The following is a 12486-nucleotide window of genomic DNA, read 5'->3' as shown; positions in this document are numbered from 1 at the left end:
TATACCAGCAAAATGTATGTAGAAATAATAGCAAAAAAAAAATGCTATCAAAACCCTCCATTGTGCATCAACTTTGATCTAGATGGTAATAAAAACATTCAGAATTTTCTCTCTCTTGACCTGGATATATAATACTAGTCTAACGGTGTTTAAGAATAGGTCCTCTGTTCTGACAGCTAGGTTCTAAAGTTAACATTGCTATTTATCTTGTAGTTTTTGCAGTGAATCATCTATTTTGAAGACAGATCCTGAGAGCTATTTTGGACAGATGGATTTCTGCATGCTCAGACAGCCCTTTTACTTCAATGACAGTCACCTGGGACACAACAGGTCAACTATTCAGAGCAGTTTACGTAATCAATATGTCAACATTTCTCTATCCATAATGAAACAGGGATATGCAGAATAATCTAGACCCTGACTTTTTTCCTGAGAACTCACGTTACTGCGAGAGCAAAACTGGCTTCTGTGAACCAGAGTGAACGAGCTTGCCCAACTATAACCAAAACAGTGGTAAAAACAGAAACCCTAGCACTGGCTGCTCTTGCTGGTCAGGTTGCTCCTAAAACTTGGAAGATAACATTAACAACTGACCTGACTGCAGAGCAAATAAGAGTAATTGCTTAAATCTTGGGACCCCTGAATTCAGGAATTTGCATAATGCAGCTTGTAGGCCTTGAGGATTAGCTGGTAATACCTTAACCAGTAAAGACTACATAGCCCTTGCCTAAGCTGTAAGCACTGCCTCAGAGTGGAGTATGATTATCTGCTGCATTGCAGGAAGAACCTCCTGTAAGAAAGTTAGTAGGCAGATGAGTCAGCCAGATCTCCTTTCAGTGCTCTCATAATTCATCTATCTCAGGTTACCCTGTCTAGAAGAAAGGTATGAGAATACAGAATCATACCCTACCTGGAAAAAGTTGTTGGGACTGGCATCTGGGGAAGTATCGGATGGAGTTAATAGAAACCCAGGCTTTAAACCACAGTGCCTTTAAAGTAGCTGTGGTATAAGAGTTAAGTCAGCAAAAGTAATTCTGGGACCTGTGAATCCAGCAGAGATACAATGGAAGGAACTGCAAATTTGGCTTCAGCAAATGGGCAGGGTAACGAAGGAAAGAAGGAATGCAAGGAAAGCTTAGTCCTGTGGGTATGACTGAAAACCTGTACATACTGTAATTTTCAGAAATATGGTACTAAAAGACCCACAGCCTGATCAAAAGGAACAGAAGAGAAAACAATCCCTAGGGTGGGTTTGGCCTTCTGTGTAAAAAGAGATGGTAGCAGTAACTTTAAAAGACCTTGGGGAATATAATTAAGAACTTCCTTTAGAGAACACCAACAGGACTGCAGGAGAATAACATGGTAAATCTTGAGGGGAAAAAAAGAGGCAAAGATATGAAAAAACTGGGATAGAATCCATGAGTTCTTTCCTGTCTTGTTTGATCAAGCTAAAGAAGAAAGATGAGGAGGAACAAAAGCTACAGAACGTAACAGGTCCATCTCATCTCTGCGAGATGAAACCCACAGGCATCATCCCCTCTCAGTTACAAACACTAGGAAGATTCTGCCTCCTAGCTGCTCCCAGAGGTAGTGGCAATATTACAATAAAACCAATAGGAATGGTGAATCACATTAGTGCTGAATGGCCGGAGGGGAAAAAAAAAAACATTAAATGTTATCAATTCTGTAAAGTTAATAGATACATTAGTGTCAATAAACACTCTTCAGTGAAACTAGTTCCAGCTGGAACTCAGGAAAGTGGAAAAATTACAAATGTTGTTTCTCTGGTGCACGTAACGAGCACCTGCGTTAAAATCACTGCCTATTCTATTAAATAGCTCCTCAGTTCAGGAGCACAAAAGTCCCTTCTGAGTGGGAGTGGGAGGATCCATTTTGTAAGCAGCAGGGTATTAATGGCACACCCTTGCTAAAACAAAATGGGTTAGCTGCAGGTTTTGCTATGGATGTTTGTGGAATTGGAGCTGACCAGCGGGTGGTGAGGGTGGAGTGATTCCTGCAAGTCATTGATGCTTTGTTATTAAGAATCCGGAGGAAGTAAAAACTGTAGATACTTAGGTAACAGAATTTCCTCAAGTTTAGCATGCCTGAAAGTTAAAAGACAGAAAAATTCCAGGCTATGTATTAATTGAAGGTCCAGATCTACCTTCCCCAAAACAATATAAACATCCACAAAAAGCAGAGGAAGGACTCCAGCTTACTGTCAACAGCTTACTGGAACACAGTGCCCTAATACAAAGACCTATGATTTTAATTCTCCATTTTGTCCAGTGTTAAAAGCAGATAAAAGAGCGTAACCGTAGATTTTTTAATGCTTAAATAAGGCAGCCACCACTCATGTTGTCTATGATGTTAAAATGCCTGAAATTCTAGTAGCACTAAGCAGATCACCACAGTGGTTTTTCGTTATTGACTTAGGCAATGCTTTATTTGCAATTCCACTAGCAGAGCAAAGCTGGTAAAAATGTGCATTTACCTACAAGGGAAAGCAATATTGCTTTATTCATGTACCTCAAGACTTTCATCATGCTCCTGCCATCTGTCACTCTCATGTATCAAATGTGGGTGAAATTACCACTAAGAATGTGCTATGTCATATCATACATAGATGATGTGCTGGTACATGGAAAAACTGAAGTGAAAAATACAGGAATACACCCAAAAAGTAATCAGCATTATTCAAAACACAGGTTTGAAAATGAGTTGTGATAAAACTCAGTTTGTATAATCTGAAGTATATAGGAATGGTATTAGGTCAGGAAGCACAACACTGGGACCACTGAAATTACGAGACTCCCCAGCCCTACAGGAATAACCGAGTTCCATTCACTTTTGTAATTGCTTAAGTTTTTGTGAGACTATCCCCACATTTGCAGGAATCAGCAAATCACCAATCAAGTTAGTGAAGAAATCTCACTAACAGGAATGGGAAGAACAGTAAGAAGTCATGATAAAATTAAAACTTCCCTAGCTCAGACCTTGGCCGTGGCATGTCCAGATTCTTGTAAGCAGTTTCACATTCAGCTGGCCACTACCTATTTAGACTTCAGCACTATGCTTTTTCAAGAACACAGAAACAAGAAGCAGGCTACAGCCTTTGCTTTGAGAATCTTAAGCTCAGTGCAACAGAACTCTACTCCATGTGAAATGTTTAGCATTGGTATAGGAACCTGAGCATATGGAGTAACTCATCAGAGGTTGCTTTGCAGTAGTACAGATCATACACACTCCACTGAAGTACATAATCAGTGAAAAAGTACAAATTGTGTAGGTATCAAGTCCTAGGTTAGCTGGATGGACATTGACTTTTATAAACCATGGAATTTCCGTAGAAGACAAGATTTTATCACCAGTCCTATATGGCTTGTTAGCCACCGCAAAGGAATAGAAGTGCCCTTTACCTGTTTATGAGCCTCTTACCTGCCAAATGTTATCTGATAACAGCTGCGTTGCTGACTTCTGTGCCACAGGACATTCGGTGTGGTTCACAGATGGGTCCAGTTTTTATGGAAAAGATGGAAAGTCCTGTACTAGATATGCTGCAATCAGTGTGAACTATAAAAAAGGAGCTGCAGGGAATTACCCGCGTTCACTCTACACAAGCAGAGCTACATGCTCTGCTGACAGTGTTAAAAGAGGAACCTGAAGGAAATGATCTGGATTTGTATGTAGTTTCAGACTGCATACGCCAAGTTTTAACTATTTGGCTACCAACTTGAAATAAAGGTGACCTGCAAGGACAGGATGGAAATCCAGTAGCCTACCAATCATAGTAGAAGGAAATCCTAAACATAGCTAAAAATGCAGAATTAAAAAAAAAAAAAAAAAGTAGGTCATGTAAAAGCACACCAGAAGAAAATATACTGAAGCAGCAGCATACTGAAATAGTCAAGCAGATGCCCTGCAAGGTTGTGACAGTCCCAGCACACTTAAAATTTGAAGAAGCTCCCAATTTGAAAACATAATAAGGGAAATAGTACAAAGCAATGTATCAAAGACCTAGTTACTTTACAACGTGGAAATGAGAAAATATGAAGTTGATTACTATAGAAGATAGTAAGTAGGTGAAGCATAGTGAAGGGCCCTGGAAGAGTGGTGTGGCCAGATAACGGAAACATTTGTATATGGATAGCACTGTATCCACTCCAAGCAATTTTGTTTCAATATGTGCATGAAGGAGATCATCTAGGAGTTGCTTGAATGCAAAAGTGGCTGGTTGGCCTAACGTGAAAACAGATGAGTACATAACTGCTTAATTTGTGCTACGGTAAATGCCCCCATTGGGGGGGGGGGGGAAATTAAAACATTAGAGAACTCAAGGAACACAGACTAGCATACAAATAGACTACACTGGACCATTACCTACCATACAAAGCAGGATTAAGTATTGTTTTCTAGTACCAGATCCATTTACAAAACAGATTAAAGCAGTTTCAGTAAAGAAAGCTACAGCAAAAATCTACCATAGTGCAAGTGTTTAAGATGTTATTTTCCAAATGAAATTTAAATCAAGAAATTGACTTGGATCAAGGGACACATTTTGCAGGGCAAATCATGAAGGAATTATGTGGAGGTCTAGGGATAAAACAAAGGTTCTGCATTGCTGGGAACTCCCAAAATTCAAGGCAAGCTGAATGAACCAATTGGAATATAAAAATAGCATTATGCAAAATAATGAAAAATTACAAAAAAGTTTGGTATACCACATTACCTGTCACTTCAATGACCCACAAAAGCTGCTCATCAGTTCACATAATTTAGAGCTGGGGGGACAACACCAACAGCTTGATGTCTTGACTCAAGAACGGGTACAGACCCTAACCAAATTGAAAGAGATTAATGTTGCCATAGCAACTCACCTGGGAAGTAATGTTCCTTGCATAGATAAACAAATAGGAACAAACAATTCCTCTGCAGACCGGCAAGGTACATTTTCCATACAAAGAAAGTAACCTAGGCTGTAAATGGGATGGACCAGCTTCTATTACAAATAAAGGAGGACCATAGGCATATCAAGTAGAACTCCATAATGGAAAAATGCCTAAGTAGTTCCAATTTCCATGAAAATTATGGAAAAGTAAATAAGGTAACAAAAAGGAAGAATGTCACATTATAGATGCTGTTATTAAAAATTAATAGCAAGTAAAGTGTATGCGAGATCTCACCAGAACCATCATCACTGGAAAGACTCTTAAAGCCTAACAATCAATTAATGCTTCTTCTTCTGAGTGTAGCTTGTAGAATTTTATTAATAACCATATATAAGTAATTACATTAGGTTCAAAATTGTGAATACTTGCATGTGTTACAGGGAATCAGCAATCAGCATTGTTTTTGCTGATAATAGCCTCTCTATCTACTGGCAGTGGAAACCTCTTTTGTACTGAATAGCACAAAAATGTTAGATACATGCCTCCACTACTTCAAAATCATGGGAGACAATTGCAAAGGATCAACAGTAGCATCTGTGTTCCATGATACCAAATATAATCTTATGTTGTTAACAGGTGTCACTGATTTTAAGGGAGTAGGTTATGGGTAGATCAAGCAGGATATGAAATTAATTTGGATACTTTATTCAATTTACTTGACAAAAACAAACACACACGCACAAGAGGGCTTGGGGATACCATTTTAGAGGGAGTAGGAGTTGGAACTGAAGTTTTAGACTATTGATATAGAAGCTTTGACTAGCAAGTTCTCAAAATTGGGGTATATCATATGTAACATTCAAAAACCATAAAAAAGTAGAACTTTATTTACCCAAACTCTAACATGTCCAACAGGAATCAAAATGTGCATAGAAATAGCAAAAATATCTAGTTTTATAGATGTAGGAGTAGTGGGATTGGGAAATGGTATTAATATTGTTTTCAGCTTGTACTCAGACACAACTTTTGGTCATATAAACTACTAAAAGCATGGTAGATTCTCTGAGCAATAATCATTAACACATAAATTATGGGAAAGTCAGTGTGCAGGATGATCCAAGTTTCAACCATCGAAATGGAATGGAACCATGATTTTAAGAGAAATGACGGCCAGAATATTTACAGGAGGAATAGGGATGATGGTAGAACAGCATATGCACAACTCGCATTGCTATAGCCTGAAGGGATCAATGAGTCACTGTAGAGGGCCCTATTTCTTGCAGGGCCTTTCCAAATCTGTTATTACACTGTTAAGAAATGTAATAGTGTTAAGGCCTAGCTGATTAGAAAATGGTTAAGCAGGTTTGTATTGGAAAGTTCTGGAAACCATTGGGCTATCACCACATGGCTTGTTTATCTGTAACTGCAAGGTAAGAAGAAAGCTAACCCCCACCCAGAGACAGTGAAGGTACCCAATGGAGAGTGAGAAGACCCCAGACCGGATATTTCTATTGGATCGGATGACTGCATGAGGGATGGGTAACTGAGACTGTGGGGGTATAAATATGCAGGAAATTCCCTGTTCAGGGTCCCTCTTCCAAGGCACCCAGCTCAAGCTGTTCACTTTACTTAAAGAGTTAAACAGAATTCTCAGCTCAGCGTGTTGAGACCCTTGGAGACCCAGTGAGTATATGATATTTTTGTAACATACACCATCACTAGTACAACTGAGCTTTTCTGTGACTTGTAACCATTGGGGCCTGTCCTATTGGAAGGCAGTCTGAAGAATCCTCCTAATAGCAATAGAATATTCCTCCTGTAATAACAATAACTACTTGTATGTGGAGCCAGTCAGCAGTTGATGATTCTAGGACCTATGATACTAGGAATTGATATATGTTGTTATTTCTCTATACCTAGTTTGGCAGAAATTGCCAGAAAACTGAGCTCCCTGTTAGAAAAAGGTCATTTAGCATTTCTCATGTAAGTAATTTCGGGTAAACATGTGTGAATATTGCAAATGTTATACCAACTACAGTTCAAACAGAATTCTAACACCTGGAAAATCAGCCTGGAGCTAATTTGGGATTATTGCAACACATACGTTAAAGAATAACAAATACAATAAGAAGCTAAAGAATTAATGAATAGACACCAAGCAGGGAAATGTCATATTACCTTAGAGAATCAATAGCTGCTAAGGTCAGGAAAGGATGCAGAAACCCTAGTTGTGCCTCATTGTACCATAATATTTTTAGAGGATGGACAAGTACAGGTACAAGAATCACATGTGTTGTTACAAACATTAATCCTTATCTGTGTATTAACTGGTTGTCTTTTAGTTGCAGCTTGTGGTATGTACTGTCATGAGTGACAAAAGATTTGACTGCAAGAGACCTACATGGATTTTGCAAGGAAACATGAGGCAAGACTGGAGCAGGATGACGCTCTTCCTTATTGCCCTGTAGCAGCAGCTAGCCTCTAGCTATCCCATCTCCAAGCAGAACCACAGCCAAGGCAAAAGCCTCCTACAAGTAGGTGTATACTAAGCAGGATATAATTAATATTTGCTTGTTTTGAACCCTGACATAAGCACACCAAAAGAGCAAAACCAGAAACAGTAAAAAAAGCATTTTGTAACACAGCTAGGTATATAAACAATATGGAACCACACATGGACAGAGACTTGTGATATAGCTGAACAAATTGGATACAGAAAGACATCTACAAGTAGTAAAATCTGCAAAATAAGGACAATGAATGCAGAATAAGCAGGAAAGATGCCTGGCAAAACTAGAACAAGATTTAATCCTAAAAATAAGATAAACTATGTTGATAGCAGATGAGATCCTCCTCTGTTTTGAGGAGAGATGGGTGAGGAGCATAAAAACAGCATGGATGAGCAAGGCGGGGGGGAGGGGGGGGAAAAACACACACACAAGTTGTCATCCACTTCAGTTCCATCCTTCTTGAAGAATTCAAGTCCGATCACCTCAGCCTCAGTTATTAAGACCTTCAAGGACCACAGCCATCAACACAGCCTCCGCATATTTAGTTGTGACAAGGGATATACTGCTTCTGGATGGATAACAAGACTATACATTGAGGTTTGAATTGGACACCTGTGAAGAAAAAGAAGTTTAATTTATATTTTTATTATTTACTACCTGATCAAGTGAGGCCACCATGTGGCAATTTAAATATTTAAAGCCACAAAGGAAAAGTGTAATACCCTTTAATCAGATAATTTCAGTTATGCAAAAAGAATAAGAAGAATCAGAGTAAACTATTTTATCCATCCTGAAATAAATCAGTAATCTTATGTATAGCATAGCTTTCAAAAAGCTGTCTTCCAGTATTTAAGTCACGACACTTAAGTGTTTAAATATTACTTTCCCTATTCATTTTAGGCAAGGAACCTAAAACTTTAAAGAGCTTTAGAACTTGTAGATTGAACATTGTTTACTTCTTGTTTTAAATCAGGTATATGCTCCATATTTCAGTGTCTGAAACAAAGATTATTTTTTCCTTGGCCAATTCTACTGCGATGACAGCATTCAGTAGAATGCAGCTCTTGTTCTTATTCTCTCTCTGTTCATGACTCCCACCAAAGAAAGATCTTTCATATGAAGGTATATGGTACTCTGAAAAGACTGACAGAAAGCAATCACCCAGATCCTTTTTCGCAGAGCTGCCCATAGCTAGTCAGCACCCAGCCTGCAGCACTGCATGGTGCAAGTCCCCCATGGTCTGTGATCATGAGGCTTCACTTGATTTTGTCTCCATCTGGCAGTTTGGAGTAGATGCCCACCTCAACATTGCTCTTGCTGTTATCTCCTCTGATCTTTATTCATAAGCATTCAAGCAGCTTTTCACCTGCCCCAGGGCAAAGCTTCATGCAATCAAGTTGTTCCTTTGCAAAGATCCTCACCTGTCTAGCCTTTCCTACCTAAAGGGCCCATACCCATCCATCACAACACTCTTGTCATGCAAGCTTTTCCACCTTGTTTCTGTGATCTCCATGAGATCACAGTTCTACAACTTGTGCAGAGACTGCTGATCATTTCTGTTTCTTGCTGTGTGAACTCATGTAGTGGCACATGTGATCCCACAATGCTTTTCTGGGGGACATGAGGGAGCCTTCTCCATCTGTCAGCTCCCACTGAGCTAACCAGGTTCTTTGCCAGAAATACTCTCACAACATGGTACACAAGGGGGAGGGGAAAAACAAACAAACAAACAACCCCCCCCCCCAAACCATTTAATTACACTTGAAATTAGTATACTAGTATAATCAATCAAATTGCAGGTACCACTTAAGAATATTGTTTGATATGTTACCAGTCTCTACATACTCACATCACAATGCCAGGTGTCCCCAACTGCCAGGAAGAGATATGTGGATTAAGGTCAGCTCAGATTTGTCATGTTCTTCAAACTTTTGAAATGGTGTTTCTTTTTTTTAAATTTTAAATATCCAAATGTTGGGCTAAGCCACACATACACCTCCTGGTTCTCCTTTTAGCTGCAACAGTAGTACCTGTCCACTCACAAAAACTTGTTATGATAAAAAACACCTTCAAGGTTGCAGACATGTCAGCATGATTAATTTATCCAGCTACACAGAAAGGGCTCTCCAGTGTTACTGGAATAAACCAGTCTTGTGGCTTCACACATACTGATTTTCAGGAGACCAGCACAACTCCCTTCTTCATAACCTTTCACACAGTGAGCACCTGTAGAACAGTCACACCATCATGCTAACCATACAGCACTTTCTTTCTGCCCCCTTTTCCACTTCTCTTTGGGCTTTGACCTCCATCCCCCAACAAATCTCATTTAAAGCCACCTTCACAAGGTTAGCAAGCCTGTTCACAAAACTGTTCTTGTGCTACTTTGCCAGATGGATCCTGCCCAGGCAGTCTGTATTCCTGGAAGTGCCCTGTAATCATAAAAGCCAGAGCCTTGCCTGCAACACTAGCTGTACAGCCAGGCTTCAACCCACAGGATGCATCTTGAACCATGCCCTTCTCTTTTACCAGTAGCACTGAGACTACCACCATCACCACCTGGGCTCCTATACCCTTCACTTTGACCCCACTCCTCCTAAACCCTCAGTACCAAAATCTTCAATGTTAATATTGTCAAGTCAATAGTCACCAAAGTTGAAAGACCGGGAGGAACTTGAAAATAAGAGACTTATCACAGTAAATTTCCTGATGAATTTATTGAGCTTTCTTAACTCTAAGGAAGCTGGTGATATTCAAGTCTTTTTGGAATTCTTTTGAAGTTTTCTCAAACCTTTTTACAGTTCCTACTTTGATAAGACAATAGTAGAAGACATGGTATTTGAAAGAAAGCAATGATTTTTGAGAAACCTCATTTGCTTGAGGACCAGAACCTATCAGTGTTGAAATCTAAAGCTTCATCCCACAGCTAAGCCTGATTTAATCTAAAATCTATTTCAAGTATGAAGGTCAAAAGTTGCAGTTTCTGAAAAGGCAGCAAAGGGGAAAAAGGGAAAGGACACTTTTGGTTTTGATACATGTAGAAAAGATCTCCTGCTTTTTTGTAAACTGTTGGTAAATAGCCAGTATGTCTGTTCTCTTGTAAGTTCAGTAACATCAGACCTTGCAATTCCCTCATCAGAGGGAAATTCTTAAGTTTTAGCCTTAGCTTGAACTGCAAAAGGCTGTGTAAACCAACTGAATCGTCTAATAGAAGCTGCAGAGACAATAAGTCTCAGCAAAGACACTGAGAAGCAAAAAGAAACCTGAAGGCTGGCTCTTCATTTCTGGAGAGAAAAACAAAACAAACCAAGAAGTAAGGCATTCATCATTTTCCTTTGATTGTCTTAAAGTGAATGAGTAAAGAACAATAACTTGTTCCTAACTTGTTCTGGCAGAGCCATTTAATCTAAAAAAAGTTTCCTATTCCTGCTTTCAAAGAAGAAAGTATATCCTCCTCCAGGTTCCCCTCTGCCCCCCACTACTTTTATGCTAATTCTGGGGAGGTGAAGGAGACAGGCAAGAAACAGAGATATGAACTACCTCAGTGATTTTGAATTATATCTTTGTGGAGAAAACCCACCCAAAAAAACAAGAAGTATTACCTTGGGGAAGGAAGAACAGTTTACCTACCATTTTAAAAAGAGTTGAACAGAAATTAGTCCAAACTACTTTAGGGAGGTATTGAGTGGGGGTGAGAATATAGGAAATCACATATGAAATTTATGAAGATCCTTTCTTGATTAAACTAGAAATTTTAGATAAATGATAACAACTTTTTAAACAATTTCTGAAATATCTTTCAATGAAAGACATTTGTATGTTACTACATATGAAAACAGTCACCTATACGTGGCTCTACTTCAAGTTCTTACCGCAGTCAATAGCTGGACACAGCTCTCAGTTTGATAGTGTTGCCGAGAAAAAGCTTCTTATCTGCATATGATATTCTCTGAAGAAAGCATAGTTCAGCAGGGATTTGCATCTCAGTAAGTGGATTTTTTTAAAAAAAATTATATTTGATAAATAGGAATGAAGTGCTACCTTAGACTTTAACAGACACATTTAGGAATGCTGTAAGTTTCTCAGTAGAACAAGAAGCTGTACTATGATTTATACATCATCCTTCATCCTTACTGTGTACAAATAAAGTTATTTTCTTAAGCAGAAAGGGAGTTGAACAGAAAAAAACATATTAATCCATACAGCTTCATATATCTCTAAGCAACTATCCAATCAAGTCCTCTCCTTCATGTTCCAGAAAACACAATCTATTCTTAGGCTTTCTTCAGAAATATTGTGTCATCCAGACTTTCAGTGACTTGAGCTTCAACTCATTCTGTTTATCGTGCACAACTCAACACACAAATAAAGCTATCTCCAGAGCTCTTCTGAGCATCCTCAGACATTTTTGTTTAGAGTAGTGACAAATGCCTGTGCTTCAGTCGCAAAGTCTGTTATTATTTCATCTATGTGTTCTTACAAAGACAGCCTTTACAGGCCACATATGCCCCAAAGCAATGTCCAACAGCTTAAAGAAGTTTTAAGTCAAAGGCTGACACCACAACAGCAGACAGCTGCAAAAGCTCTTGCATCCTGGACAGGCAGCTCACTAAGAAGAGGTAAGACAACAGTTAAAAGAAGCTCACAATTTCACAGACCCTAAGAACCTTAAGGGAGCCAGAAGACTCACTCAGGGATCCTGTACTCCACAGACAGGCACTGAGCAAGGGGGTACAAGAGGTGAGCGAGGGAAAGGAGAGAAGACGTTTAGCAAAACGCAAGCGTAGAAAGCCTTCCATGGCCACCCTCCTCCCGCTGCTCGCACCTCCTCACCTCGCGAAGCGCTCGCCCTTCCTCGGCCGGCTGGGGCTGGGACCTGCCCGCTGCCCGCTGCCCGCCACCACCCCTCACCACAGGTGGCGGCGCCACGCCCGGCCCCCAGCACTTTCCGTTAGCCGCGCGCGCCCCTTTGAAGCACCGACGGTTAGCGGCGCCGCGCCGCGCCCCGCCCGCTCGGTGATTGGCTGGCGGCGCCGGCGCTCTGCGGCGCCGTGATTCCGAGGCGCTGTGGCTGCCCGGCTGCCGCC

This window comes from Apteryx mantelli, chromosome 2 (genome assembly GCF_036417845.1).
Source record: "Apteryx mantelli isolate bAptMan1 chromosome 2, bAptMan1.hap1, whole genome shotgun sequence".
Classification (NCBI taxonomy): domain Eukaryota; kingdom Metazoa; phylum Chordata; class Aves; order Apterygiformes; family Apterygidae; genus Apteryx; species Apteryx mantelli.
The sequence above is the reverse complement of the archived record's forward strand: the minus strand, read 5'-3'. Positions refer to the sequence as shown.